This window comes from Arachis ipaensis, chromosome B6, assembly GCF_059453495.1.
Source record: "Arachis ipaensis isolate K30076 ecotype BB chromosome B6, ASM5945349v1, whole genome shotgun sequence".
NCBI classification, from domain to species: domain Eukaryota; kingdom Viridiplantae; phylum Streptophyta; class Magnoliopsida; order Fabales; family Fabaceae; genus Arachis; species Arachis ipaensis.
In genome coordinates, this window is record NC_142441.1 from 77282895 (window position 1) to 77309387 (window position 26493).

Below are 26493 nucleotides of genomic sequence, written 5' to 3' on the forward strand. Positions count from 1 at the left end.
AGTAAGGTTAAAGTTAAAGTGGTGGAATCTCATGCAATGCAATCTACTCTAAATGCAACTACCTAAATGAATCATGCAATTCTAATTGTCATTCACTTGTATATAAAAATTACATGTAGTTGAATTAATTCACATTCTCAAGGAATCATATATGCATAGCCAAACCTTAGATAATGTTAAACCACTTTTATAATTGAGATGGGAAAGAAAAATATTGTACAAACTTGCAAGACAATTAACAATTTAAGCAGAGATATATGTTGATGAGCTATTGAATCCTTACTGGATTTTGTGTTTACTCTCTAGTCACTTAGTGTTTATTGGGTTAATCACTCTATTCTTCTTTTTATCCTTACTTTCTAAAACTTTGTTCTTCATCTAACCAATCAACAATTACAGAATACAGACATACAAAAATCATGAGGTCTTTATTTAAGGTTGTAATGGGGCCAAGGTAAAGGTAAGGGTATATGTATAAGGCTGAGTGAGCTAATAAGTGAATCCTTGATTAGTCTAAGATCTCACCTAACATACATATTTTCTAATTCAAAGGTTTCTTTACCTATTTACCCAAATTTTCTCACTTTGTATTGCACGCTCATATATTAAATTTAACTTTTGTCCCATGTGCATTGATTTCTTTTATTTTGCAATAGGGGAATTTTTTTATCCCCTTCATTTAAATAAAATTTTTTTTGTAAAAAAAAAACTGCACATGGTAATTTAATTATTTTGATTTCACATGAGCATGCTTCCTAAAACTTTTATTTTGAAATGTCTTTATTCTTTTTAACTTTCTGCCTTTGTTTCTATAATCCATGTTCCCATAAGGTTTTCCACACTTAAACAATACACAATTTCTATCTTAAGCTAACCAAGGATTCAACTTGGGATTTTTATTTTGTTTTTCTGCTTAAGGCTAGTATTGTGGTTTATAGAACAAGAGGGGATTAAAAGCTCAAGGAGGCTAACAAGGGTGATGTAAAAGGTAGGATAATTTTGGGATAAATGAGCTAGAATCAAACAATGGCCTTAATCACTTTCTTGGTATGTATCTATATTCTATAATTGGACATATAGATTAAAACAAAGTAAAGAACATCAGAAAAAAAAAGAAGGACAAAACACACAGGAATAAAATATTATGGTTTGAATGTAACCATACTATTAAGCTCAAAACTCACAGGCTATGTATTCTCTAGCTCAAAAATCATATCTCAGTTATATATGTCATGCAAGTGAAAAATTAAGAGTTCCCATTATTCTCAATGTAAAACTTAGGGTGGCTTTAAAGTTGTTAACTAACTAACATGTAATGCTATATATACCAGGTGTGGATTGTTTTTATTATGTTAAAGTCTCTAGTTTACTTCCTTTTTATTTTTAATTTAAACCAAACTTATCATATGCTAAAAGGGTGATGCCAGGGCATTTTGGCCAGTTTCACTGACCTTTTCTTTACTGTTTTAGGGTAGTTTCATGCATTTTCTTAGGAAATAAGCAGGTTTTGGGTAGAATTTCACTTACATCTTGAGTTAAGCATACATTGAGCACTTTACATGATTTCATGAGAATTTTGCATGAATTAGATGACTAAATCGGATGATGCATGTCTCATGATGTGGATTAGAACTTTGATGCACTGTATGTGCTTGATTTCATGATGGGAGCTAGCTTGCAACGTTAATGAGAAAAGTAATCGCCAATAATGTCCTCGAAGCCATCATAGCCCACGTTAAGAGTCACGTTAACTAAGTTAACGTGGACTATAACGTGGAAGAAAGAAATAAGGCCAACGTTAGTGACACTCACCTTTGTCACTAACGTTGGACCAAGCTCATAAGTGGCCAGGTTAAGAGCCACGTTAACTCAGTTAACATGGACTCTAACGTTGGGAAGCAAAAGAGAAGCCAACGTTAGTGACACTCACCTTTGTCACTAACGTTGGCCAAGCTACAATGAGCCACGTTAGTTGCCACGTTAACTTAGTTAACGTGGAAGCTAACGTGGAGAAAGCAAGTGATCGCCAACGTTAGTGACACTTACCTTTGTCACTAACGTTGGAATGAGCCACAATGAGCCACTATGAGCTACGTTAACTCCCACGTTAACTTAGTTAACGTGGAAGTTAACATTGAGGATAGGATGATGAGCCAACGTTAGTGACACTCACCTTTGTCACTAACGTTGGAGATGGCTATCATTACCACGTTAGAAGCCACGTTAACTTAGTTAACGTGGACTCTAACGTGGGAAGTAGGGGGACCTTGGAACGTTAGTGACAAAGGTAAGTGTCACTAACGTTCTCGAAGAATTGGCAAGCCTACGTTAAGAGCCACGTTAACTATGTTAACATGAACTCTAACGTAGGGGGAGGGAGGACTCTCAACGTTACTGGAAAAGGTGAGCACCAATAACGTGTGCGAAGGACCAAGAGGCAACGTTAGTGGTCACGTTGGTGCCACTAACGTTGAAGTTAACGTGGATCATCCCTGGGTGAGGAACGTTAGTGAAAAAGGTGATTGCCACTAACGTTCTCGAACCCACACTCTCACTTAACGTTAACGCCACTAACGTCCTGAGCTAAACACCCTGCCTACTTCACACTTTCTCTCTGCAAGTAAATCTAAGCCCACTCAAGATCCAAAGGCCCATATCCAAGACTTGAAGAACCAACTAGAAGATCAGAAGAGTAGTATATGTAGGGGTAGTTTTGAATTAGAAAGCAGCTTTTGGGGGATGGGAAATTGAGAATTACTCTCTGTATAATTTACTTTCTCTACACTTCTAGTTCTAGTTTTCATGATGTATTCTCCATCTTTGTTTTCCATTTCATGAGCCATGAACAACTAAACCCCTTTCATTGGGTTAGGGAGCTCTATTGTAATTTGATGGATCAATACTAATTTTCATTACTCTTCTTCTATCTTTTCTTTTGATTTTACTAGAAAGCTTTCAATCTTCATCCAATTGGGTAGTTATCTTGGAAAAAAAGCTATTCATACTTGGATCTTGATGCGCATAAACTTGTTATGCTACGATTTAGGAAATTGCACGATCGGCAAAATTCCTTCCGGCAAGTGCACCGGTTATCGTCAAGTAAAAACTCACAATAGAGTGAGGTCGAATCCCACAAGGATTGGTTGAGTGAGCAATTCGGATTAGAAGTGTGTTCTAGTTGAGCGGAATCAAGATTTAGATGAGAATTGCGGAATGTAAAATTGGCGGGAAACGTAAATGACAAGAAATTTAAATGGCGGAATCTTAAATTGCATGAATTAAAGAGCAGAAGCTAAATTGCTGAAATTAAAAGGGAATGGGGGTGATTGCATGAATTGAGTTGCAGAATGTAAAGAGAAAGTGGAAATCAGAAATGGGGAATTCATTGGGTTATAGGAGATATTGAGATCTCCGAATCAAAACATGTTTATCTCTTCCTCAACCAATGCGTTCATTAAATTTTGCTTGGCAATCTTATATGATTGGATCCCAATCCCTTGGCTCACCAATTCTCTCTTAAAACAAACAAATTCCCAATCCCTTGGTTTAAATGTTCATAAGAAGAGATGATGCTCGATCACTGATTTTACCACACAGTTTCATGAACCACAATTTGGTAGGATTACATGTCACAATATCCATCCAAACCCCAATCCAATTCACTGTGAGAAAGCTTCTCTAGCATGAATCCTCCATTCCTTTCCCAAGGTTCCGAAGGATTCCAATTATGAGTAGTTTCTTTCCCAAGACAACTACCCAATGGAATTAGATCGAGAAGCTTTCTAATCAAAATTCAAGAGAAAAGATTGAAGAAGAAGATAAACTATTATTGATTCATTGAATTACAATAGAGCTCCCTAACCCAATGAAAGGGGGTTTAGTGAGTCATAGCTCTGAATTCAATTACAAAGATATGAAAACTAGCCAAAAATGAATAGGTAAAAGCCAAGTCCTTCCTAACTTAAATTCTATCCTATTTATACACTTTCTATATTGAGCTTCTGTTGTGTTTCTTGGGCTTTGAGGCCTCTCCCTGCTTTCCTTTTGCCTTGGGTTTATGATCCATAATCTTGATGAGGCTGTTGATCCAAATTCTGTAACATTCATTGAGCCAACTTAGTGATAATCAAATAATGACACATGACTCAATAAATTGAAATTTCAGACTCATCGATCCTTCAGGCCCAATCCCATAAACCATGATATTCAATTGGGTTTCATACCAGAGTAAGTTTAAGTTAATGTTTGTGCTCAAATACTAACTTAAACCGCAATATTTTTGGCCCAGAAACCTTTTCCAAGAGTGGCGTTTAAGTTGCAGTTTAAGCTTAAACTGCAGCTTAAACGCCAGACACTTCCAGTGATGCCTTTTGTGGAAGCACGTTTAAGCTTCAGTTTAAGGTTAAACTGAAGCTTAAACGTGGAAATGGAAGAAGGTAGCCCTGGAGGGTGACTTAGTCGAACACGTTTAAGCTTCAGTTTAAGGTTAAACTGAAGCTTAAACGTGGAGATAGGAAAGGCAGCCCTGGAGGTCGAACACGTTTAAGCTCCAGTTTAAGGTTAAACTGGAGCTTAAACGTGGAAATAGAGAAAGCCATCTGGGAGGTCGAACACGTTTAAGCTCCAGTTTAAGGTTAAACTGGAGCTTAAACGTGGAAGCTGAGAAAGGTAGCCCTGGAGGTGTCGAACACGTTTAAGCTCCAGTTTAAGGTTAAACTGGAGCTTAAACGTGGAAATGGAGAAAGCAACCCTGGAGGAGAAAACTTGGTCGAACACGTTTAAGCTCCAGTTTAAGGTTAAACTGGAGCTTAAACGTGGAAATGGCTCCCTGGTGCATTCCCATTTCTGGCGTTTAACCTCCAGTTTAAGGTTAAACTGGAGGTTAAATGTGGAAATGCTTCCTGAGTGGCATTCTCATTCTGGCGTTTAACCTCCAGTTTAAGGTTAAACTGGAGGTTAAACGTGGAAATGCTTCTTTGGTGAGACTTTCATTCTGGCGTTTAACCTCCAGTTTAAGGTTAAACTGGAGGTTAAACTTCAGTTTCAGCATTTCTTAGCCTTCATGATTCTGGCGTTTAAGCTCCAGTTTAGGCTTAAACTGGAACTTAAACTCCACATGTGATATTCAAGCTTCCTTTATTGATTTTGTTGCTTCCTTGCCTAGCCTCTTCTTCCCTGTAATCATCCAAACAATTGCATCAAAGTCTTGCAAAATTTCATGAGAAATCTTCCATTCATAGCATTCAAGTAATATAACTAAAACTCATGGAATTTGCATCAAAATCATACTGTTTGGATGGTTCATTGCTTTGTTATTCTTTTAACCATTCTTGGTTACTTTAAGCTCAAGAAAATGCATAAAACAACTAAAACTAACAAAAAAATGCTAGTGAAACTAGCCTAAGATGCCTTGGCATCACAACACCAAACTTAATACTTGCTTGTCCCTAAGCAAGTCCTGAGTTATTTGAGAAGAAAGTATGAAACAGAAAGCAATTACATTGGCTATATTAGTAAGCATTTGAAGTTCATCAGAAGGGTTTTATGCAGAAAGTTGCAGCATCACTTTTTCATTCTTATCAGGTAAGATTATCACTTTTTCATTGCATCCATCAAACACTGCTATGGCCTCTTGTTATTCTTATGTCCTTGGCACTTTTCTCTTCTTTGTTTTTCTTTTCTTTTTCTTAGAGCTCCTTTGCTCCTTGTTTGCTTAGTGTCATGTGTTGCACAAGCCTTTGGCATTTTCTTTTTCTTATCAGTGCACTACACATATCCACTCCAGGCATTTTAGTTCACATTTCTTCTTGAGACATTGGTGCCCAGCACCTCTTTGTGTGACTAAATGTTTTGTATTTAGGTTGCTCTTGATAATGGACTTTTGGTTGATAATCCCGGGTTAGTTAACCCAAGTTACCAAGTGTTGAAGCACTCCTCAGAACCTATTCATCCAAGCATATCCTTAATACATAAGCACCACAGGCATTTGTCTCAGAAGTTCAAACCATTGGTGCCTAGCTTATTTTCTCAATTTTTTTTTTTTTTGCTTTTTGGTTGCCCTTTTTCAGTGGCTTTTTCTTCTTCTTTTTCTTTCTTTTTCATGGCCAAAGACATTTATTCATCAAGATCCATAGACAGTTTTCAATTTCTACACAAAAAATGATAATTCTACACTCTATTTCCAGTGATCTGACTAAACAATCAAGCATGCATACCACCACTTAATTCTACTTGATTTGTCACTAATTGAGCCAAGTTACTTTTGTTCAAACTTTTCTTTTATTATTATTATTTTTTTTTTTTGAAACAGAACAAGCATTGCAAGCATTTGTTTAAGAAGGTGAAGTTATATCCAAACATCTAGGCATTCACTTTATTCAAAGCAATAAACAGACAAACATACTAGAAACTTCACATTAAAAACTTAAATGACTTATAATGAAAGAAAGCTCATAAAGACAATTCACCAATTATCATTTGATTATTAAGGAACGAGATCACCTCTCATTTATTGCTTGGTTCTTCTTGATTCTTGGGATCCTGCTTCTTCTTGCTTCCTACCCCTTTTTGACCACTTGTACTTCCTTTGTCTTTTCTTATGAGCTTTTTCCAGAATCCAGCCTTTTTCATTGTTTCTTCCACTCCTTTTTCAAGGATCATTGCCTTGTTTATTTCTCCTTCTTTCCTCCCTTTGAAATACTCATCAAAAGCTGGGAATGCTGGGTCCATCTTGTGTAAATGTTCCCCTATGTAGTTAAGCTTGATTTGCGAACTGATGTTGTAATCAGCTTGAACTGAGTATCTTGCATTCTGTAAAGTGGTGGCTTCCTTGATTGCCAAGACATTGGCATCTTGGTGTTGGCATATGTGGCTGAAGGATTCCTGTAATTGTAAATTCTTTTCCCTTTGCAGATCTAAGAATCTTGATTCAAAGTTCCTTTGCATATCCATCATTTTTAGGTGAAAGTCCTCTTGTCTCTCCTGAGACCTCATGTATTGTTGAGACATTCCTTCTATGATTTCCTGCATTCTGCTCATATCCATGGGGTCTCTGGGAATTTGTTGTCTTCTTTCTGGAATTCCTTGCTCTTCTTGCTCTTCTTCTCCGTCCTCTCCTTCTTGTCCTTCTTGCTCTGCTTCTTGCTCTGCTTCTGCTTGTTGCCCTTTTTCATTTCTTCTTTTTGTATGTCTTGGAGCAATTGGGCCAAGAGTCATTCTGTACGCAGTTATGGCCATTCCAGGATGTAGCCAATTAGGTCTTTCATCTTCAAGTGGTACTTGGGTATCGATGCATAGTCTAATGATGGTGCTAGGGAAGTGGAGCCAGGATTCAGGGTCACTTTTCTCACTAAGCTCTTGTATCTGTTCAGCAATGAGTTTATGAACTTTAATCTCCCCTCCCACCATTATGCAATGTAGCAAGATGGCTCTTTTAGGGACTATTTCTGAAGAGTTTGCAGTGGGTAGGATGGATCTCCTAACTATTGCATACCACCCTTTAGCTTCCGGTGTTAGGTCTCCCCTTCTCAAGACTCTTGGAGCCCCTCTTGTTTTTCTTACCCATTCAGCTCTGATGGCACAAAGGTCTTCAGCAATAGTTGTATAGTCAGGTTCTCCTATCATCCTTTCTTCATAACTTGCTTGGCTGAAATGTATGTTTTTCAGGCCAAGAGTTTTCATGATTGCTTTGGGACTGAAGTCAACTTCCACCCCTCTCACATAGCTTTTGTATGTGGGTTTCTTGGTTGAGTCTTCCCTCACTGCATTTGCATAGAACTCCTTCACCAAGTTGATGTTGATTTTAGTGATTGGCTTAGTCAGGAGCTCCCACTTCCTCTTTTTGATCTTCTCCCAAACACCTGGGAACTCATCCTTTTCAAGGTCAAAGGGAACCTCAGCTAGTACCCTTTTAGGTCTCATCCATTCGGCTTGAATTTCATGGAAAACTGATTTGTATCTCCATGCATCGAATTCCCTGTTCTCCTCCATTGGTTGCTTGTCTTTTCTTCTTTTGTGGCTAGATGAGGCTGCCATTGGTTCTTTAGTTTTGGTAAGTGACAAGCTAAAGTTGACAAGGTGAAGCAAGAAGTGTTGTTGGAGGTGTGGTGAGGTTGTTTCCGGCAAAAGATAGTTATGCTATGATGAAAGAAAATGTGCATGAAGGAGATTTGGTGGTGTGGAACTCGTTCCTCAAGTGGTTCTTTATAGTGCCCGTAAGTGAAAAATGGACGGCTAGGGTGGTTTGTGAAGGGTGGCTTGATGGTAAATATATGAATTAGGGAGAAGGACGAATTGCTTTTCATTTTCTTGGAAGTATTCTGGGTGCATTAGGTTGTACATGTAGCTATCTTTTCTTGCAGAACTTCCTTTTCCCATGTGTTAGTTTCAAAGACTTGTGAACTTTCTTTTTGACCAAGCACCGTACCTCCCTTTGTCTTTTTCCTCCATTTTTGTCTTTTCTTTTGTACCTGCACAAACAAACAAGTTTGCTATCATTTTTCGGTCCATGTGAATGATGAATAGTACTTGGACATGTAAATCAATGATTGACTTCATGAGCTTATAGCCGTGACTTTTGTATGTATGCACACTTATTACTGGACACCAAACTTAGTGTTTGGTAAAGTCTCCTGATGACATGAAATCCATATTGGTTGTCCTTAATGAATGTGCATAATTCTAATAAATCATAGTCACTTTGGCTCTTTGATTCTAAACAAATTTACTACCCTAAGTAATTGAAACCAAAGTATTAAAACATGCGAATGGTATACTTGTCATGAATTTCAAAATCCAGAGGAACTTCTTGCTTTTCATGAACCGTGTTCAAAGAGGAACACCAAACTTAATGTTTGGTTGTGCACTTTGAATGAAAAATTGAATGCATTTTGAATAAAATTTGGGGTGCCTTCAGGCACACCAAACTTAGAGACAAATTGTATTTTACATGCAATGTTTAGTGCACTCTTTCAGCAGTTGTCCTGAGGATTCAAGTTCATGCATAAGAAACCATGCTTTATTAAATGCACAACAAAACAAAAAAAGTAAGGATATTAAAACATGGGTTGCCTCCCATGAAGCGCTTCTTTAACGTCACTAGCTTGACGGTTGTCCCTTGTTAGGGTGGATTGTAGTGCTTGACGTCTTCTCCTCTCACTATGAAAACGTCCCCACTTGATTCCTTCATGACCTCTAAATGTTCCATAGAAAGAACTTTCCTGATTGTGAACACTTGAGGGAGCTGGGAAGGAATGGTTTTGAGGCCAGGTGGGATTGGCAGATAATGACTTGATATCACTTTATCTCCCGGAGAAAAACCTTCAGTGGGAATTTTCTTGTTTCTCCACCCTCTTGGCAATTTCCCTATCATTCTTCCCTTTTTCTTGAGGATTTCTTCATTGACCCTTATGCGAGGAGGATCCTTCTGATCTGTTTCCATTGATTCTTGTGGCTTTAACTCTTGCAACTCTTGTTTGCCTTCCAAGGACTGTTTTAGAGTTTCAGCTGCTGGATTACTTTCCTCCAAACACAGATGGCTACTATCATCCTTAGGCTTTTCAGGTTCTGGTTCAGGCTCAGATGCAGGTTTGAAAACTTTGAAAATGAGCTGTTCATCATGTATTCTCAGAATTAGCTCTCCTTGTTCTACATCTATGAGCGCTCTAGTAGTGGCTAGAAATGGTCTGCCCAGAATGATAGGGTGTAAGTAGCTTTCCTCCATGTCCAAAATGACAAAGTCTGTGGGGAAGTAATAATCCCCCACTTTCACCAGCACATTCTCAACTACCCCTTCAGCTTGCTTCTGAGTTTTGTCAGCCAGTTGTATGATTACATCAGTGGATCTCACCTCATTCAGTTGTAGCCTCTTCATAAGAGTTAGAGGCATCACATTTATGCTAGCTCCTAGATCACAGAATCCTCTGTCAATTTTTGTTTCCCCTATGATGCAAGGGATATGAAAACTTCCTGGGTCTGTTTTCTTAGAGACTGTGTCCTTCTTGATGAGGGCACTGCATTCTTTGTTCATTGTTACCGTTTGTCCTCCCTTCAAAACTCTTTTCTTGCTCAACAATTCCTTTAAATACTTGATGTGTGTAGGCATTTGATGGAGAATCTCAAGAAAGGGAATATTGATATGGAGAGACTTAAATGTCTCTAAAAACCTTGAATAGGTTTTCCCTTTTTCACCTCCTCCTAACCTCTGAGGAAATGGTGCTTTTGGTTGGTATGTTTCCATCGTGCCTTTTTGCAGTCCCTTGGCTTGCTCAGTTTCACTTTCCTGCTTAGCTTCCTCCACACCTTCCTTCAAGATTTCTGGCTCCTGTTCTGAGGATCTGATTCCTTCTTCTTCTGAGACTTCTTTCAATATGGTGATGGCTTTGCATTCTTCCCATCTCACTCCCTTTTGTTCCCCTTTAGGATTCTTTTCTGTGTCACTAGGGAACACTGCAGTTGATTTGGGGGCCTGTTGAGATAGCTCTCCTACTTGAGACTCCATCCTCTTGAGTTTTTCACCATGGTTTCTTAAGGTAGATCTCACATCATCCCTGAAGCTTTTCAATTCAATTATGTCCTGACCCATGTGTGCCAGCACTCCTTCTATCCTGTTTAATTGATCTTGAAATTGTTGGTTCGGGTTAGGTTGGGTAGGTTGATTATTTTGGCCATGATATGGTGGTTGAGAGTAAGTGTTTTGTGTGGCTTGGTATGATCTTTGGTTGGAGTTTTGGTATGTGGACTTGTTATTTTGGTTTTGCTGGTTTCCCCACCAAAAGTTTGGGTGATTTTTCCAGCCTGGGTTGTAAGTGTTGGAATGTGGATCATATGGTTGCCTTTGTTGATTTCCTACATAATTAGCCTCTTCCCAATCACCTCCTTCAGTACTTTCTTCCTCTTGATCTTGTGTGTGTATTGCAGCCACTTGTTTTGTTTCTAATTTCCTAGTGAGCTCTGCTAGTTGCTTGGCAAACACCTTGTTTTGGGCTAGAATTGTATCAACATGGTTCAGCTCCATGACTCCCTTAGTGTTGTGTCTCTCTGATGCATAGTAGTACTCATTCTCAGCCACTGTCTCAATCACTTCAATGGCTTCTTCCACAGTCTTTTTCCTGTTCAATGAACCTCCTGATGAATGGTCTACAGCCTTCCTTGATTCATAAGACAGTCCATCATAGAAAATATGCAATTGCACCCAGTCATGGAACATGTCTGGTGGGCATTTCCTTGTCAAATCCTTGAATCTCTCCCATGCCTCGTAGAGAGTTTCACCATCTTATTGTCTAAAAGTCTGAACCTCAGATCGAAGCCTATTGACCTTTTGTGGGGGGTAGAAACATGCCAGAAACTTGCTTTCCACCTCGTCCCAGGTTGTTAGGCTCCCCTTTGAGAATGATTCCAGCCACTTAGCTGCCTTGTCCCTAAGTGAAAATGGGAACAAAAGCAGTTTATAGGCATCTTCCTGGACTCCATTGGACTTCACAGTGTCACAAATTCTCAGGAATTTTGTGAGATGTTGGTTTGGGTCTTCATTAGCACTTCCACCAAATGAACAATGATTCTCCACAAGTGATATTAGCTGTGGTTTGAGCTCAAAATTGTTGGCCTGAATGGGTGGTTTCTGGATGCTGCTACCACAATTCCCAGAGGTTGGGTTTATGTATGAACTAAGAACCCTCCTCTCAGGAATGGCATTGTTTCCATCAGCTCTCTCATGGTTGTGAACTTCTCTATCCATGTTGAGATCTAAAGCTTCCTCAAAATTGTCCTCAGATTCTCCTTCAGATTCCTCTTCTCCCAGTACTCTCTTCCCTCTTGCTTCCCTTCTAAGTCTATGAAGGGTCCTCTCTGGTTCGGTATATGGAGGAGTTGATGTCTCTCCTCTCCTACCTGTCATACAAGAACACAGCACAGGCAACAAACAAGTGAAATACTCTTGGTTAATGGAAGAGTATGGTTAAAGCAGTTGAGGAATTAATTCAAACAGTTAGTGAGTCAGTGACTTAGTTGCTTGAATTTAAAGGCATAAAGAAAGAAAGCATGTAACAGAGTGCAGAAATTAAAATTCAACAAGTAACTTGTACTGAATTAATCAAAACAAAAAAAAATGCTCAATCTAGTTAACTTCCAATTTGAGAATTGTCAATCGAAAACCAATCCCCGGCAACGGCGCCATAAACTTGATGCGCATAAACTTGTTATGCTACGATTTAGGAAATTGCACGATTGGCAAAATTCCTTCCGGCAAGTGCACCGGTTATCGTCAAGTAAAAACTCACAATAGAGTGAGGTCGAATCCCACAAGGATTGGTTGAGTGAGCAATTCGGATTAGAAGTGTGTTCTAGTTGAGCGGAATCAAGATTTAGATGAGAATTGCGGAATGTAAAATTGGCGGGAAACGTAAATGACAAGAAATTTAAATGGCGGAATCTTAAATTGTATGAATTAAAGAGCAGAAGCTAAATTGCTGAAATTAAAAGGGAATGGGGGTGATTGCATGAATTGAGTTGCAGAATGTAAAGAGAAAGTGGAAATCAGAAATGGGGAATTCATTGGGTTATAGGAGATATTGAGATCTCCGAATCAAAACATGTTTATCTCTTCCTCAACCAATGCGTTCATTAAATTTTGCTTGGCAATCTTATATGATTGGATCCCAATCCCTTGGCTCACCAATTCTCTCTTAAAACAAACAAATTCCCAATCCCTTGGTTTAAATGTTCATAAGAAGAGATGATGCTCGATCACTGATTTTACCACACAGTTTCATGAACCACAATTTGGTAGGATTACATGTCACAATATCCATCCAAACCCCAATCCAATTCACTGTGAGAAAGCTTCTCTAGCATGAATCCTCCATTCCTTTCCCAAGGTTCCGAAGGATTCCAATTATGAGTAGTTTCTTTCCCAAGACAACTACCCAATGGAATTAGATCGAGAAGCTTTCTAATCAAAATTCAAGAGAAAAGATTGAAGAAGAAGATAAACTATTATTGATTCATTGAATTACAATAGAGCTCCCTAACCCAATGAAAGGGGGTTTAGTGAGTCATAGCTCTGAATTCAATTACAAAGATATGAAAACTAGCCAAAAATGAATAGGTAAAAGCCAAGTCCTTCCTAACTTAAATTCTATCCTATTTATACACTTTCTATATTGAGCTTCTGTTGTGTTTCTTGGGCTTTGAGGCCTCTCCCTGCTTTCCTTTTGCCTTGGGTTTATGATCCATAATCTTGATGAGGCTGTTGATCCAAATTCTGTAACATTCATTGAGCCAACTTAGTGATAATCAAATAATGACACATGACTCAATAAATTGAAATTTCAGACTCATCAATCCTTCAGGCCCAATCCCATAAACCATGATATTCAATTGGGTTTCATACCAGAGTAAGTTTAAGTTAATGTTTGTGCTCAAATACTAACTTAAACCGCAATATTTTTGGCCCAGAAACCTTTTCCAAGAGTGGCGTTTAAGTTGCAGTTTAAGCTTAAACTGCAGCTTAAACGCCAGACACTTCCAGTGATGCCATTTGTGGAAGCACGTTTAAGCTTCAGTTTAAGGTTAAACTGAAGCTTAAACGTGGAAATGGAAGAAGGCAGCCCTGGAGGGTGACTTAGTCGAACACGTTTAAGCTTCAGTTTAAGGTTAAACTGAAGCTTAAACGTGGAGATAGGAAAGGCAGCCCTGGAGGTCGAACACGTTTAAGCTCCAGTTTAAGGTTAAACTGGAGCTTAAACGTGGAAATAGAGAAAGCCATCTGGGAGGTCGAACACGTTTAAGCTCCAGTTTAAGGTTAAACTGGAGCTTAAACGTGGAAGCTGAGAAAGGTAGCCCTGGAGGTGTCGAACACGTTTAAGCTCCAGTTTAAGGTTAAACTGGAGCTTAAACGTGGAAATGGAGAAAGCAACCCTGGAGGAGAAAACTTGGTCGAACACGTTTAAGCTCCAGTTTAAGGTTAAACTGGAGCTTAAACGTGGAAATGGCTCCCTGGTGCATTCCCATTTCTGGCGTTTAACCTCCAGTTTAAGGTTAAACTGGAGGTTAAATGTGGAAATGCTTCCTGAGTGGCATTCTCATTCTGGCGTTTAACCTCCAGTTTAAGGTTAAACTGGAGGTTAAACGTGGAAATGCTTCTTTGGTGAGACTTTCATTCTGGCGTTTAACCTCCAGTTTAAGGTTAAACTGGAGGTTAAACTTCAGTTTCAGCATTTCTTAGCCTTCATGATTCTGGCGTTTAAGCTCCAGTTTAGGCTTAAACTGGAACTTAAACTCCACATGTGATATTCAAGCTTCCTTTATTGATTTTGTTGCTTCCTTGCCTAGCCTCTTCTTCCCTGTAATCATCCAAACAATTGCATCAAAGTCTTGCAAAATTTCATGAGAAATCTTCCATTCATAGCATTCAAGTAATATAACTAAAACTCATGGAATTTGCATCAAAATCATACTGTTTGGATGGTTCATTGCTTTGTTATTCTTTTAACCATTCTTGGTTACTTTAAGCTCAAGAAAATGCATAAAACAACTAAAACTAACAAAAAAATGCTAGTGAAACTAGCCTAAGATGCCTTGGCATCACAACACCAAACTTAATACTTGCTTGTCCCTAAGCAAGTCCTGAGTTATTTGAGAAGAAAGTATGAAACAGAAAGCAATTACATTGGCTATATTAGTAAGCATTTGAAGTTCATCAGAAGGGTTTTATGCAGAAAGTTGCAGCATCACTTTTTCATTCTTATCAGGTAAGATTATCACTTTTTCATTGCATCCATCAAACACTGCTATGGCCTCTTGTTATTCTTATGTCCTTGGCACTTTTCTCTTCTTTGTTTTTCTTTTCTTTTTCTTAGAGCTCCTTTGCTCCTTGTTTGCTTAGTGTCATGTGTTGCACAAGCCTTTGGCATTTTCTTTTTCTTATCAGTGCACTACACATATCCACTCCAGGCATTTTAGTTCACATTTCTTCTTGAGACATTGGTGCCCAGCACCTCTTTGTGTGACTAAATGTTTTGTATTTAGGTTGCTCTTGATAATGGACTTTTGGTTGATAATCCCGGGTTAGTTAACCCAAGTTACCAAGTGTTGAAGCACTCCTCAGAACCTATTCATCCAAGCATATCCTTAATACATAAGCACCACAGGCATTTGTCTCAGAAGTTCAAACCATTGGTGCCTAGCTTATTTTCTCAATTTTTTTTTTTTTTTTGCTTTTTGGTTGCCCTTTTTCAGTGGCTTTTTCTTCTTCTTTTTCTTTCTTTTTCATGGCCAAAGACATTTATTCATCAAGATCCATAGACAGTTTTCAATTTCTACACAAAAAATGATAATTCTACACTCTATTTCCAGTGATCTGACTAAACAATCAAGCATGCATACCACCACTTAATTCTACTTGATTTGTCACTAATTGAGCCAAGTTACTTTTGTTCAAACTTTTCTTTTATTATTATTATTTTTTTTTTTTGAAACAGAACAAGCATTGCAAGCATTTGTTTAAGAAGGTGAAGTTATATCCAAACATCTAGGCATTCACTTTATTCAAAGCAATAAACAGACAAACATACTAGAAACTTCACATTAAAAACTTAAATGACTTATAATGAAAGAAAGCTCATAAAGACAATTCACCAATTATCATTTGATTATTAAGGAACGAGATCACCTCTCATTTATTGCTTGGTTCTTCTTGATTCTTGGGATCCTGCTTCTTCTTGCTTCCTACCCCTTTTTGACCACTTGTACTTCCTTTGTCTTTTCTTATGAGCTTTTTCCAGAATCCAGCCTTTTTCATTGTTTCTTCCACTCCTTTTTCAAGGATCATTGCCTTGTTTATTTCTCCTTCTTTCCTCCCTTTGAAATACTCATCAAAAGCTGGGAATGCTGGGTCCATCTTGTGTAAATGTTCCCCTATGTAGTTAAGCTTGATTTGCGAACTGATGTTGTAATCAGCTTGAACTGAGTATCTTGCATTCTGTAAAGTGGTGGCTTCCTTGATTGCCAAGACATTGGCATCTTGGTGTTGGCATATGTGGCTGAAGGATTCCTGTAATTGTAAATTCTTTTCCCTTTGCAGATCTAAGAATCTTGATTCAAAGTTCCTTTGCATATCCATCATTTTTAGGTGAAAGTCCTCTTGTCTCTCCTGAGACCTCATGTATTGTTGAGACATTCCTTCTATGATTTCCTGCATTCTGCTCATATCCATGGGGTCTCTGGGAATTTGTTGTCTTCTTTCTGGAATTCCTTGCTCTTCTTGCTCTTCTTCTCCGTCCTCTCCTTCTTGTCCTTCTTGCTCTGCTTCTTGCTCTGCTTCTGCTTGTTGCCCTTCTTCATTTCTTCTTTTTGTATGTCTTGGAGCAATTGGGCCAAGAGTCATTCTGTACGCAGTTATGGCCATTCCAGGATGTAGCCAATTAGGTCTTTCATCTTCAAGTGGTACTTGGGCATCGATGCATAGTCTAATGATGGTGCTAGGGAAGTGGAGCCAGGATTCAGGGTCACTTTTCTCACTAAGCTCTTGTATCTGTTCAGCAATGAGTTTATGAACTTTAATCTCCCCTCCCACCATTATGCAATGTAGCAAGATGGCTCTTTTAGGGACTATTTCTGAAGAGTTTGCAGTGGGTAGGATGGATCTCCTAACTATTGCATACCACCCTTTAGCTTCCGGTGTTAGGTCTCCCCTTCTCAAGACTCTTGGAGCCCCTCTTGTTTTTCTTACCCATTCAGCTCTGATGGCACAAAGGTCTTCAGCAATAGTTGTATAGTCAGGTTCTCCTATCATCCTTTCTTCATAACTTGCTTGGCTGAAATGTATGTTTTTCAGGCCAAGAGTTTTCATGATTGCTTTGGGACTGAAGTCAACTTCCACCCCTCTCACATAGCTTTTGTATGTGGGTTTCTTGGTTGAGTCTTCCCTCACTGCATTTGCATAGAACTCCTTCACCAAGTTGATGTTGATTTTAGTGATTGGCTTAGTCAGGAGCTCCCACTTCCTCTTTTTGATCTTCTCCCAAACACCTGGGAACTCATCCTTTTCAAGGTCAAAGGGAACCTCAGCTAGTACCCTTTTAGGTCTCATCCATTCGGCTTGAATTTCATGGAAAACTGATTTGTATCTCCATGCATCGAATTCCCTGTTCTCCTCCATTGGTTGCTTGTCTTTTCTTCTTTTGTGGCTAGATGAGGCTGCCATTGGTTCTTTAGTTTTGGTAAGTGACAAGCTAAAGTTGACAAGGTGAAGCAAGAAGTGTTGTTGGAGGTGTGGTGAGGTTGTTTCCGGCAAAAGATAGTTATGCTATGATGAAAGAAAATGTGCATGAAGGAGATTTGGTGGTGTGGAACTCGTTCCTCAAGTGGTTCTTTATAGTGCCCGTAAGTGAAAAATGGACGGCTAGGGTGGTTTGTGAAGGGTGGCTTGATGGTAAATATATGAATTAGGGAGAAGGACGAATTGCTTTTCATTTTCTTGGAAGTATTCTGGGTGCATTAGGTTGTACATGTAGCTATCTTTTCTTGCAGAACTTCCTTTTCCCATGTGTTAGTTTCAAAGACTTGTGAACTTTCTTTTTGACCAAGCACCGTACCTCCCTTTGTCTTTTTCCTCCATTTTTGTCTTTTCTTTTGTACCTGCACAAACAAACAAGTTTGCTATCATTTTTCGGTCCATGTGAATGATGAATAGTACTTGGACATGTAAATCAATGATTGACTTCATGAGCTTATAGCCGTGACTTTTGTATGTATGCACACTTATTACTGGACACCAAACTTAGTGTTTGGTAAAGTCTCCTGATGACATGAAATCCATATTGGTTGTCCTTAATGAATGTGCATAATTCTAATAAATCATAGTCACTTTGGCTCTTTGATTCTAAACAAATTTACTACCCTAAGTAATTGAAACCAAAGTATTAAAACATGCGAATGGTATACTTGTCATGAATTTCAAAATCCAGAGGAACTTCTTGCTTTTCATGAACCGTGTTCAAAGAGGAACACCAAACTTAATGTTTGGTTGTGCACTTTGAATGAAAAATTGAATGCATTTTGAATAAAATTTGGGGTGCCTTCAGGCACACCAAACTTAGAGACAAATTGTATTTTACATGCAATGTTTAGTGCACTCTTTCAGCAGTTGTCCTGAGGATTCAAGTTCATGCATAAGAAACCATGCTTTATTAAATGCACAACAAAACAAAAAAAGTAAGGATATTAAAACATGGGTTGCCTCCCATGAAGCGCTTCTTTAACGTCACTAGCTTGACGGTTGTCCCTTGTTAGGGTGGATTGTAGTGCTTGACGTCTTCTCCTCTCACTATGAAAACGTCCCCACTTGATTCCTTCATGACCTCTAAATGTTCCATAGAAAGAACTTTCCTGATTGTGAACACTTGAGGGAGCTGGGAAGGAATGGTTTTGAGGCCAGGTGGGATTGGCAGATAATGACTTGATATCACTTTATCTCCCGGAGAAAAACCTTCAGTGGGAATTTTCTTGTTTCTCCACCCTCTTGGCAATTTCCCTATCATTCTTCCCTTTTTCTTGAGGATTTCTTCATTGACCCTTATGCGAGGAGGATCCTTCTGATCTGTTTCCATTGATTCTTGTGGCTTTAACTCTTGCAACTCTTGTTTGCCTTCCAAGGACTGTTTTAGAGTTTCAGCTGCTGGATTACTTTCCTCCAAACACAGATGGCTACTATCATCCTTAGGCTTTTCAGGTTCTGGTTCAGGCTCAGATGCAGGTTTGAAAACTTTGAAAATGAGCTGTTCATCATGTATTCTCAGAATTAGCTCTCCTTGTTCTACATCTATGAGCGCTCTAGTAGTGGCTAGAAATGGTCTGCCCAGAATGATAGGGTGTAAGTAGCTTTCCTCCATGTCCAAAATGACAAAGTCTGTGGGGAAGTAATAATCCCCCACTTTCACCAGCACATTCTCAACTACCCCTTCAGCTTGCTTCTGAGTTTTGTCAGCCAGTTGTATGATTACATCAGTGGATCTCACCTCATTCAGTTGTAGCCTCTTCATAAGAGTTAGAGGCATCACATTTATGCTAGCTCCTAGATCACAGAATCTTCTGTCAATTTTTGTTTCCCCTATGATGCAAGGGATATGAAAACTTCCTGGGTCTGTTTTCTTAGAGACTGTGTCCTTCTTGATGAGGGCACTGCATTCTTTGTTCATTGTTACCGTTTGTCCTCCCTTCAAAACTCTTTTCTTGCTCAACAATTCCTTTAAATACTTGATGTGTGTAGGCATTTGATGGAGAATCTCAAGAAAGGGAATATTGATATGGAGAGACTTAAATGTCTCTAAAAACCTTGAATAGGTTTTCCCTTTTTCACCTCCTCCTAACCTCTGAGGAAATGGTGCTTTTGGTTGGTATGTTTCCATCGTGCCTTTTTGCAGTCCCTTGGCTTGCTCAGTTTCACTTTCCTGCTTAGCTTCCTCCACACCTTCCTTCAAGATTTCTGGCTCCTGTTCTGAGGATCTGATTCCTTCTTCTTCTGAGACTTCTTTCAATATGGTGATGGCTTTGCATTCTTCCCATCTCACTCCCTTTTGTTCCCCTTTAGGATTCTTTTCTGTGTCACTAGGGAACACTGCAGTTGATTTGGGGGCCTGTTGAGATAGCTCTCCTACTTGAGACTCCATCCTCTTGAGTTTTTCACCATGGTTTCTTAAGGTAGATCTCACATCATCCCTGAAGCTTTTCAATTCAATTATGTCCTGACCCATGTGTGCCAGCACTCCTTCTATCCTGTTTAATTGATCTTGAAATTGTTGGTTCGGGTTAGGTTGGGTAGGTTGATTATTTTGGCAATGATATGGTGGTTGAGAGTAAGTGTTTTGTGTGGCTTGGTATGATCTTTGGTTGGAGTTTTGGTATGTGGACTTGTTATTTTGGTTTTGCTGGTTTCCCCACCCAAAGTTTGGGTGATTTTTCCAGCCTGGGTTGTAAGTGTTGGAATGTGGATCATATGGTTGCCTTTGTTGATTTCCTACATAATTAGCCTCTTCCCAATCACCTCCTTCAGTACTTTCTTCCTCTTGATCTTGTGTGCGTATTGCAGCCACTTGTTTTGTTTCTAATTTCCTAGTGAGCTCTGCTAGTTGCTTGGCAAACACCTTGTTTTGGGCTAGAATTGTATCAACATGGTTCAGCTCCATGACTCCCTTAGTGTTGTGTCTCTCTGATGCATAGTACTACTCATTCTCAGCCACTGTCTCAATCACTTCAATGGCTTCTTCCACAGTCTTTTTCCTGTTCAATGAACCTCCTGATGAATGGTCTACAGCCTTCCTTGATTCATAAGACAGTCCATCATAGAAAATATGCAATTGCACCCAGTCATGGAACATGTCTGGTGGGCATTTCCTTGTCAAATCCTTGAATCTCTCCCATGCCTCGTAGAGAGTTTCACCATCTTGTTGTCTAAAAGTCTGAACCTCAGATCGAAGCCTATTGACCTTTTGTGGGGGGTAGAAACGTGCCAGAAACTTGCTTTCCACCTCGTCCCAGGTTGTTAGGCTCCCCTTTGGGAATGATTCCAGCCACTTAGCTGCCTTGTCCCTAAGTGAAAATGGGAACAAAAGCAGTTTATAGGCATCTTCCTGGACTCCATTGGACTTCACAGTGTCGCAAATTCTCAGGAATTTTGTGAGATGTTGGTTTGGGTCTTCATTAGCACTTCCACCAAATGAACAATGATTCTCCACAAGTGATATTAGCTGTGGTTTGAGCTCAAAATTGTTGGCCTGAATGGGTGGTTTCTGGATGCTGCTACCACAATTCCCAGAGGTTGGGTTTATGTATGAACTAAGAACCCTCCTCTCAGGAATGGCATTGTTTCCATCAGCTCTCTCATGGTTGTGAACTTCTCTATCCATGTTGAGATCTAAAGCTTCCTCAAAATTGTCCTCAGATTCTCCTTCAGATTCCTCTTCTCCCAGTACTCTCTTCCCTCTTGCTTCCCTTCTAAGTCTATGAAGGGTCCTCTCTGGTTCGGTATATGGAGGAGTTGATGTCTCTCCTCTCCTACCTGTCATACAAGAACACAGCACAGGCAACAAACAAGTGAAATACTCTTGGTTAATGGAAGAGTATGGTTAGAGCAGTTGAGGAATTAATTCAAACAGTTAGTGCGTCAGTGACTTAGTTGCTTGAATTTAAAGGCATAAAGAAAGAAAGCATGTAACAGAGTGCAGAAATTAAAATTCAACAAGTAACTTGTACTGAATTAATCAAAACAAAAAAAAATGCTCAATCTAGTTAACTTCCAATTTGAGAATTGTCAATCGAAAACCAATCCCCGGCAACGGCGCCATAAACTTGATGCGCATAAACTTGTTATGCTACGATTTAGGAAATTGCACGATCGGCAAAATTCCTTCCGGCAAGTGCACCGGTTATCGTCAAGTAAAAACTCACAATAGAGTGAGGTCGAATCCCACAAGGATTGGTTGAGTGAGCAATTCGGATTAGAAGTGTGTTCTAGTTGAGCGGAATCAAGATTTAGATGAGAATTGCGGAATGTAAAATTGGCGGGAAACGTAAATGACAAGAAATTTAAATGGCGGAATCTTAAATTGCATGAATTAAAGAGCAGAAGCTAAATTGCTGAAATTAAAAGGGAATGGGGGTGATTGCATGAATTGAGTTGCAGAATGTAAAGAGAAAGTGGAAATCAGAAATGGGGAATTCATTGGGTTATAGGAGATATTGAGATCTCCGAATCAAAACATGTTTATCTCTTCCTCAACCAATGCGTTCATTAAATTTTGCTTGGCAATCTTATATGATTGGATCCCAATCCCTTGGCTCACCAATTCTCTCTAAAAACAAACAAATTCCCAATCCCTTGGTTTAAATGTTCATAAGAAGAGATGATGCTCGATCACTGATTTTACCACACAGTTTCATGAACCACAATTTGGTAGGATTACATGTCACAATATCCATCCAAACCCCAATCCAATTCACTGTGAGAAAGCTTCTCTAGCATGAATCCTCCATTCCTTTCCCAAGGTTCCGAAGGATTCCAATTATGAGTAGTTTCTTTCCCAAGACAACTACCCAATGGAATTAGATCGAGAAGCTTTCTAATCAAAATTCAAGAGAAAAGATTGAAGAAGAAGATAAACTATTATTGATTCATTGAATTACAATAGAGCTCCCTAACCCAATGAAAGGGGGTTTAGTGAGTCATAGCTCTGAATTCAATTACAAAGATATGAAAACTAGCCAGAAATGAATAGGTAAAAGCCAAGTCCTTCCTAACTTGAATTCTATCCTATTTATACACTTTCTATATTGAGCTTCTGTTGTGTTTCTTGGGCTTTGAGGCCTCTCCCTGCTTTCCTTTTGCCTTGGGTTTATGATCCATAATCTTGATGAGGCTGTTGATCCAAATTCTGTAACATTCATTGAGCCAACTTAGTGATAATCAAATAATGACACATGACTCAATAAATTGAAATTTCAGACTCATCAATCCTTCAGGCCCAATCCCATAAACCATGATATTCAATTGGGTTTCATACCAGAGTAAGTTTAAGTTAATGTTTGTGCTCAAATACTAACTTAAACCGCAATATTTTTGGCCCAGAAACCTTTTCCAAGAGTGGCGTTTAAGTTGCAGTTTAAGCTTAAACTGCAGCTTAAACGCCAGACACTTCCAGTGATGCCTTTTGTGGAAGCACGTTTAAGCTTCAGTTTAAGGTTAAACTGAAGCTTAAACGTGGAAATGGAAGAAGGCAGCCCTGGAGGGTGACTTAGTCGAACACGTTTAAGCTTCAGTTTAAGGTTAAACTGAAGCTTAAACGTGGAGATAGGAAAGGCAGCCCTGGAGGTCGAACACGTTTAAGCTCCAGTTTAAGGTTAAACTGGAGCTTAAACGTGGAAATAGAGAAAGCCATCTGGGAGGTCGAACACGTTTAAGCTCCAGTTTAAGGTTAAACTGGAGCTTAAACGTGGAAGCTGAGAAAGGTAGCCCTGGAGGTGTCGAACACGTTTAAGCTCCAGTTTAAGGTTAAACTGGAGCTTAAACGTGGAAATGGAGAAAGCAACCCTGGAGGAGAAAACTTGGTCGAACACGTTTAAGCTCCAGTTTAAGGTTAAACTGGAGCTTAAACGTGGAAATGGCTCCCTGGTGCATTCCCATTTCTGGCGTTTAACCTCCAGTTTAAGGTTAAACTGGAGGTTAAACGTGGAAATGCTTCCTGAGTGGCATTCTGGCGTTTAACCTCCAGTTTAAGGTTAAACTGGAGGTTAAACTTCAGTTTCAGCATTTCTTAGCCTTCATGATTCTGGCGTTTAAGCTCCAGTTTAGGCTTAAACTGGAACTTAAACTCCACATGTGATATTCAAGCTTCCTTTATTGATTTTGTTGCTTCCTTGCCTAGCCTCTTCTTCCCTGAAATCATCCAAACAATTGCATCAAAGTCTTGCAAAATTTCATGAGAAATCTTCCATTCATAGCATTCAAGTAATATAACTAAAACTCATGAAATTTGCATCAAAATCATACTGTTTGGATGGTTCATTGCTTTGTTATTCTTTTAACCATTCTTGGTTACTTTAAGCTCAAGAAAATGCATAAAACAACTAAAACTAACAAAAAAATGCTAGTGAAACTAGCCTAAGATGCCTTGGCATCAGATCTCTTCTGAACCTTGGAAGAGGAATGAAGAGATCATGCTAGAAATGCTTTCTCATGTTGGACCAAATTGGGTTTGGTTGGGTATGGTGACTATAATCCTACCAACACTTGATTTGGGAATGCATGTGGTATAATCAGTGACCATACTTCATCTCTTCTCATGAGCAATTGACCAAGGAATTGGCTATTGATCAAGATTTGAGAGATTGAATTACCAAGGAATTGGAATTCGATCACTTAAGATTGCCAAGGAGATCAATGAATGCATTGATTGAGGAAGAGATGAAAATGAACTTGATCCGGAGAATGCAACATCTCCTAAGCCCAATGAATCCCCATTTCTGATCTTACCCATTCTCTTTAATTTCTGCAATTTACTTTTATGAACATCTTCCCCATTCCCATTTACAATTCTGCAATTTACTTTCCGTCATTTACTTTCATCTCTTTACTTCCAGCATTTACATTTTCTGCTATTTACTTTCCCGCCATTTAATTTCCTGTAACTTTCAAACCAAATTCTTCTTCGCTCAACTAGAACACCCCTCTAATTAAAGTTGCTTGACCAATCAATCTCTGTGGGATTCGACCTCACTCTATTGTGAGTTTTTACTTGACGACAATTCGGTATACTTGCCGAAGGAAAATTGTTGAGAGACAAGTTTCCGTGCTATCAAAGGGTAAACTATACTAATTAATCCACATATTCTATGGATAATAAGTTAGAATTGGAACAAAACTAACAGGCTAAAATATGAACGAAAGTGTAAAATACATAGAATAGAGTAAAAATACATGAAAAGAGCAATGTATAAGTACTGAGGAATAAAAATAAGAATCAAAATACAGAAAAGTAATAAAATAAAATAAAAAGAGTCTGTAGTGGTTCACCATGAAAAATATGCCGGAGATGGCGACCTCCCCACACATAAAATAAAGCATCGTCCTCGATGCTCACTCAAGCAAGATGTGAAGGAGTGTCATCACTGGAAGGATGGGTGGCTGGAGTCTCTGTGGTGGTGGTCTGAGGGTCTGCCTACTGCAGAGGAGGTGCTGACTGAATAGGAACCTCTGGGTCTACAGCCTGAATCTGATGCGGGGCCTCCTGCTGTGGCGCAGCCTGCTCCGGGCCTGCCTGCTCAGCCTCTCTCTGTGGATGGGTCTCCGCCTCATGATCATCCGCCTCCTTCTCAGATGGCTCTGATGGTGTGTCAGGCTCGGAGGGGATGTTAGAAAGTTAAAAGTGGTTTTAAATTGAAAAAGAGGTTAGAAATAAAAAATCAGTGAGTTAGTAAAAAGAAAGTTAAGGTAAGCAGCATGATGATTGGTTTCTAAGTAACAAGAATTTCACAATTTGAAGCAACAGACAACTCATATTTAAGCAAGGAAATCAAGGTGTTGATGATTCATATAGATATACCAATAACGAAAATTTGAAATCAAATCATCAATAATGTGATTTATAAACCGGGGAAACAAAAGGAATAACGATTTACAGAAAGTAACGTGCATTCATGAATTGGTTTGGTGAAAGCTAAAGAAAGCAAAATTAAAAATGCCAAAACCAAGACATGAATAAGAATCAAAACGATTTACAAAAAATTGGGCAACATTCTGGCTAAAATTTGATGTTCCCGGAAAATAAACAGCAAGCAGAATAGTTCATATAAACTAAAATAAACTGCAAATAGATATGAATAATATGAATATGAAAGAACAGTCGCAATAGCAGCATGAACAGTAAGAATATCATATGAACAATACTTAGATCATAGCAACAGCAGAATTGCGAAAATTATAAAACAAGTAGCAAGAACAGCGCAAATAAATAGGCCTAGATCCACTAACCACATCCTAGGCTACCTAACCACCTAGAATCCACTACAACATGCATTTCTAACTAGCCTAAATGTAAACAAAAACGGAAAAAAAATGCAATTGACTACGATTTGAAATAAGAGTGGTGTTCGGTGGAACCTGGTAGGCATATGAATGAAAGTAGGGCAGAGAGATGGTAGGGGGTGGTTGTGGTGGTGGCTGACGCGGCGGTTGAGGGGCGGTTGGCGCGGCGGTGCTGGCTGTTCAGTGGCAGTGGTTGCTGTTGGGGATAATGGGAGGGGTAAGTGTTAAGGGGGAAGGAAGGGAAGGGGTGAGGGTGTTAGTGGTGGGTGGAGTGGCGGTGATGGTGGCTTGGTGGCTGTGGCTGGGCGTGGCGGTGGCGGCGGTGGTGGAGGGAAGAAGAGAAGAGAAAGAGAAGAAAGAGAGGGAAGGAAGAAAGGGGGTGGTGGCGCCGCAGTGAACGGCTGGGGGGTGGTTGCGGTGGTGCGGCCAGTGGAGGTGGTTAGGGTGGTGAGGGGCAGAGAGGGGGGGTTGCAGAAAAGAGGAAGAAAAAAGGGGTTGGGGGGAGGGCGCGACAGGGTAGGTTTCGCATCACTGGGGGGTTAATGAATTTGAATCCACGCGATCGCGTGGCTGGGGTGGAATGGGGGTTGACGCGATCGCGTGGGTGGCGCGATCACATGCAATGGGTAAAAGGATGAATGACGTGAACGCGTAAGGCACGCGATCGCGTCGCTGAAAATTGTGCTAAACGCACAATTCCAGCGTCGTTTCAGGGCAACTCTCTGTCTCCATTGGGGTGACATGATATCCGCGCGACGCGAACGCGTCGCTCACGCTATCGCGTGGCATGGGTGTGGTGCACGTGACGCGACCGCGTAGAGGACGCGACTGCGTGGGTCGTTTTGTGCGAAATGCACAACAGCCGCATGATTTCTGCCCAACTTTCTGGGCGTTGGATCTTTACGCCGATCTCCAGATCA

At 39.6% G+C, this 26493-nt stretch overlaps 2 non-coding genes across 2 annotated transcripts; both read left to right on the plus strand.

The window, feature by feature from the left end:
• Nucleotides 1-11204: 11204 nt before the first annotated feature.
• On the plus strand, nucleotides 11205-11308 carry LOC148561421 (small nucleolar RNA R71). Its single transcript, XR_015886362.1, has one exon. It is a non-coding gene; the product is annotated as a small nucleolar RNA R71 (small nucleolar RNA).
• A 9062-nt stretch (nucleotides 11309-20370) lies between these two features.
• LOC148561422 (small nucleolar RNA R71) lies at nucleotides 20371-20474 on the plus strand. The gene has a single exon (XR_015886390.1). It is a non-coding gene; the product is annotated as a small nucleolar RNA R71 (small nucleolar RNA).
• Nucleotides 20475-26493: the final 6019 nt, after the last annotated feature.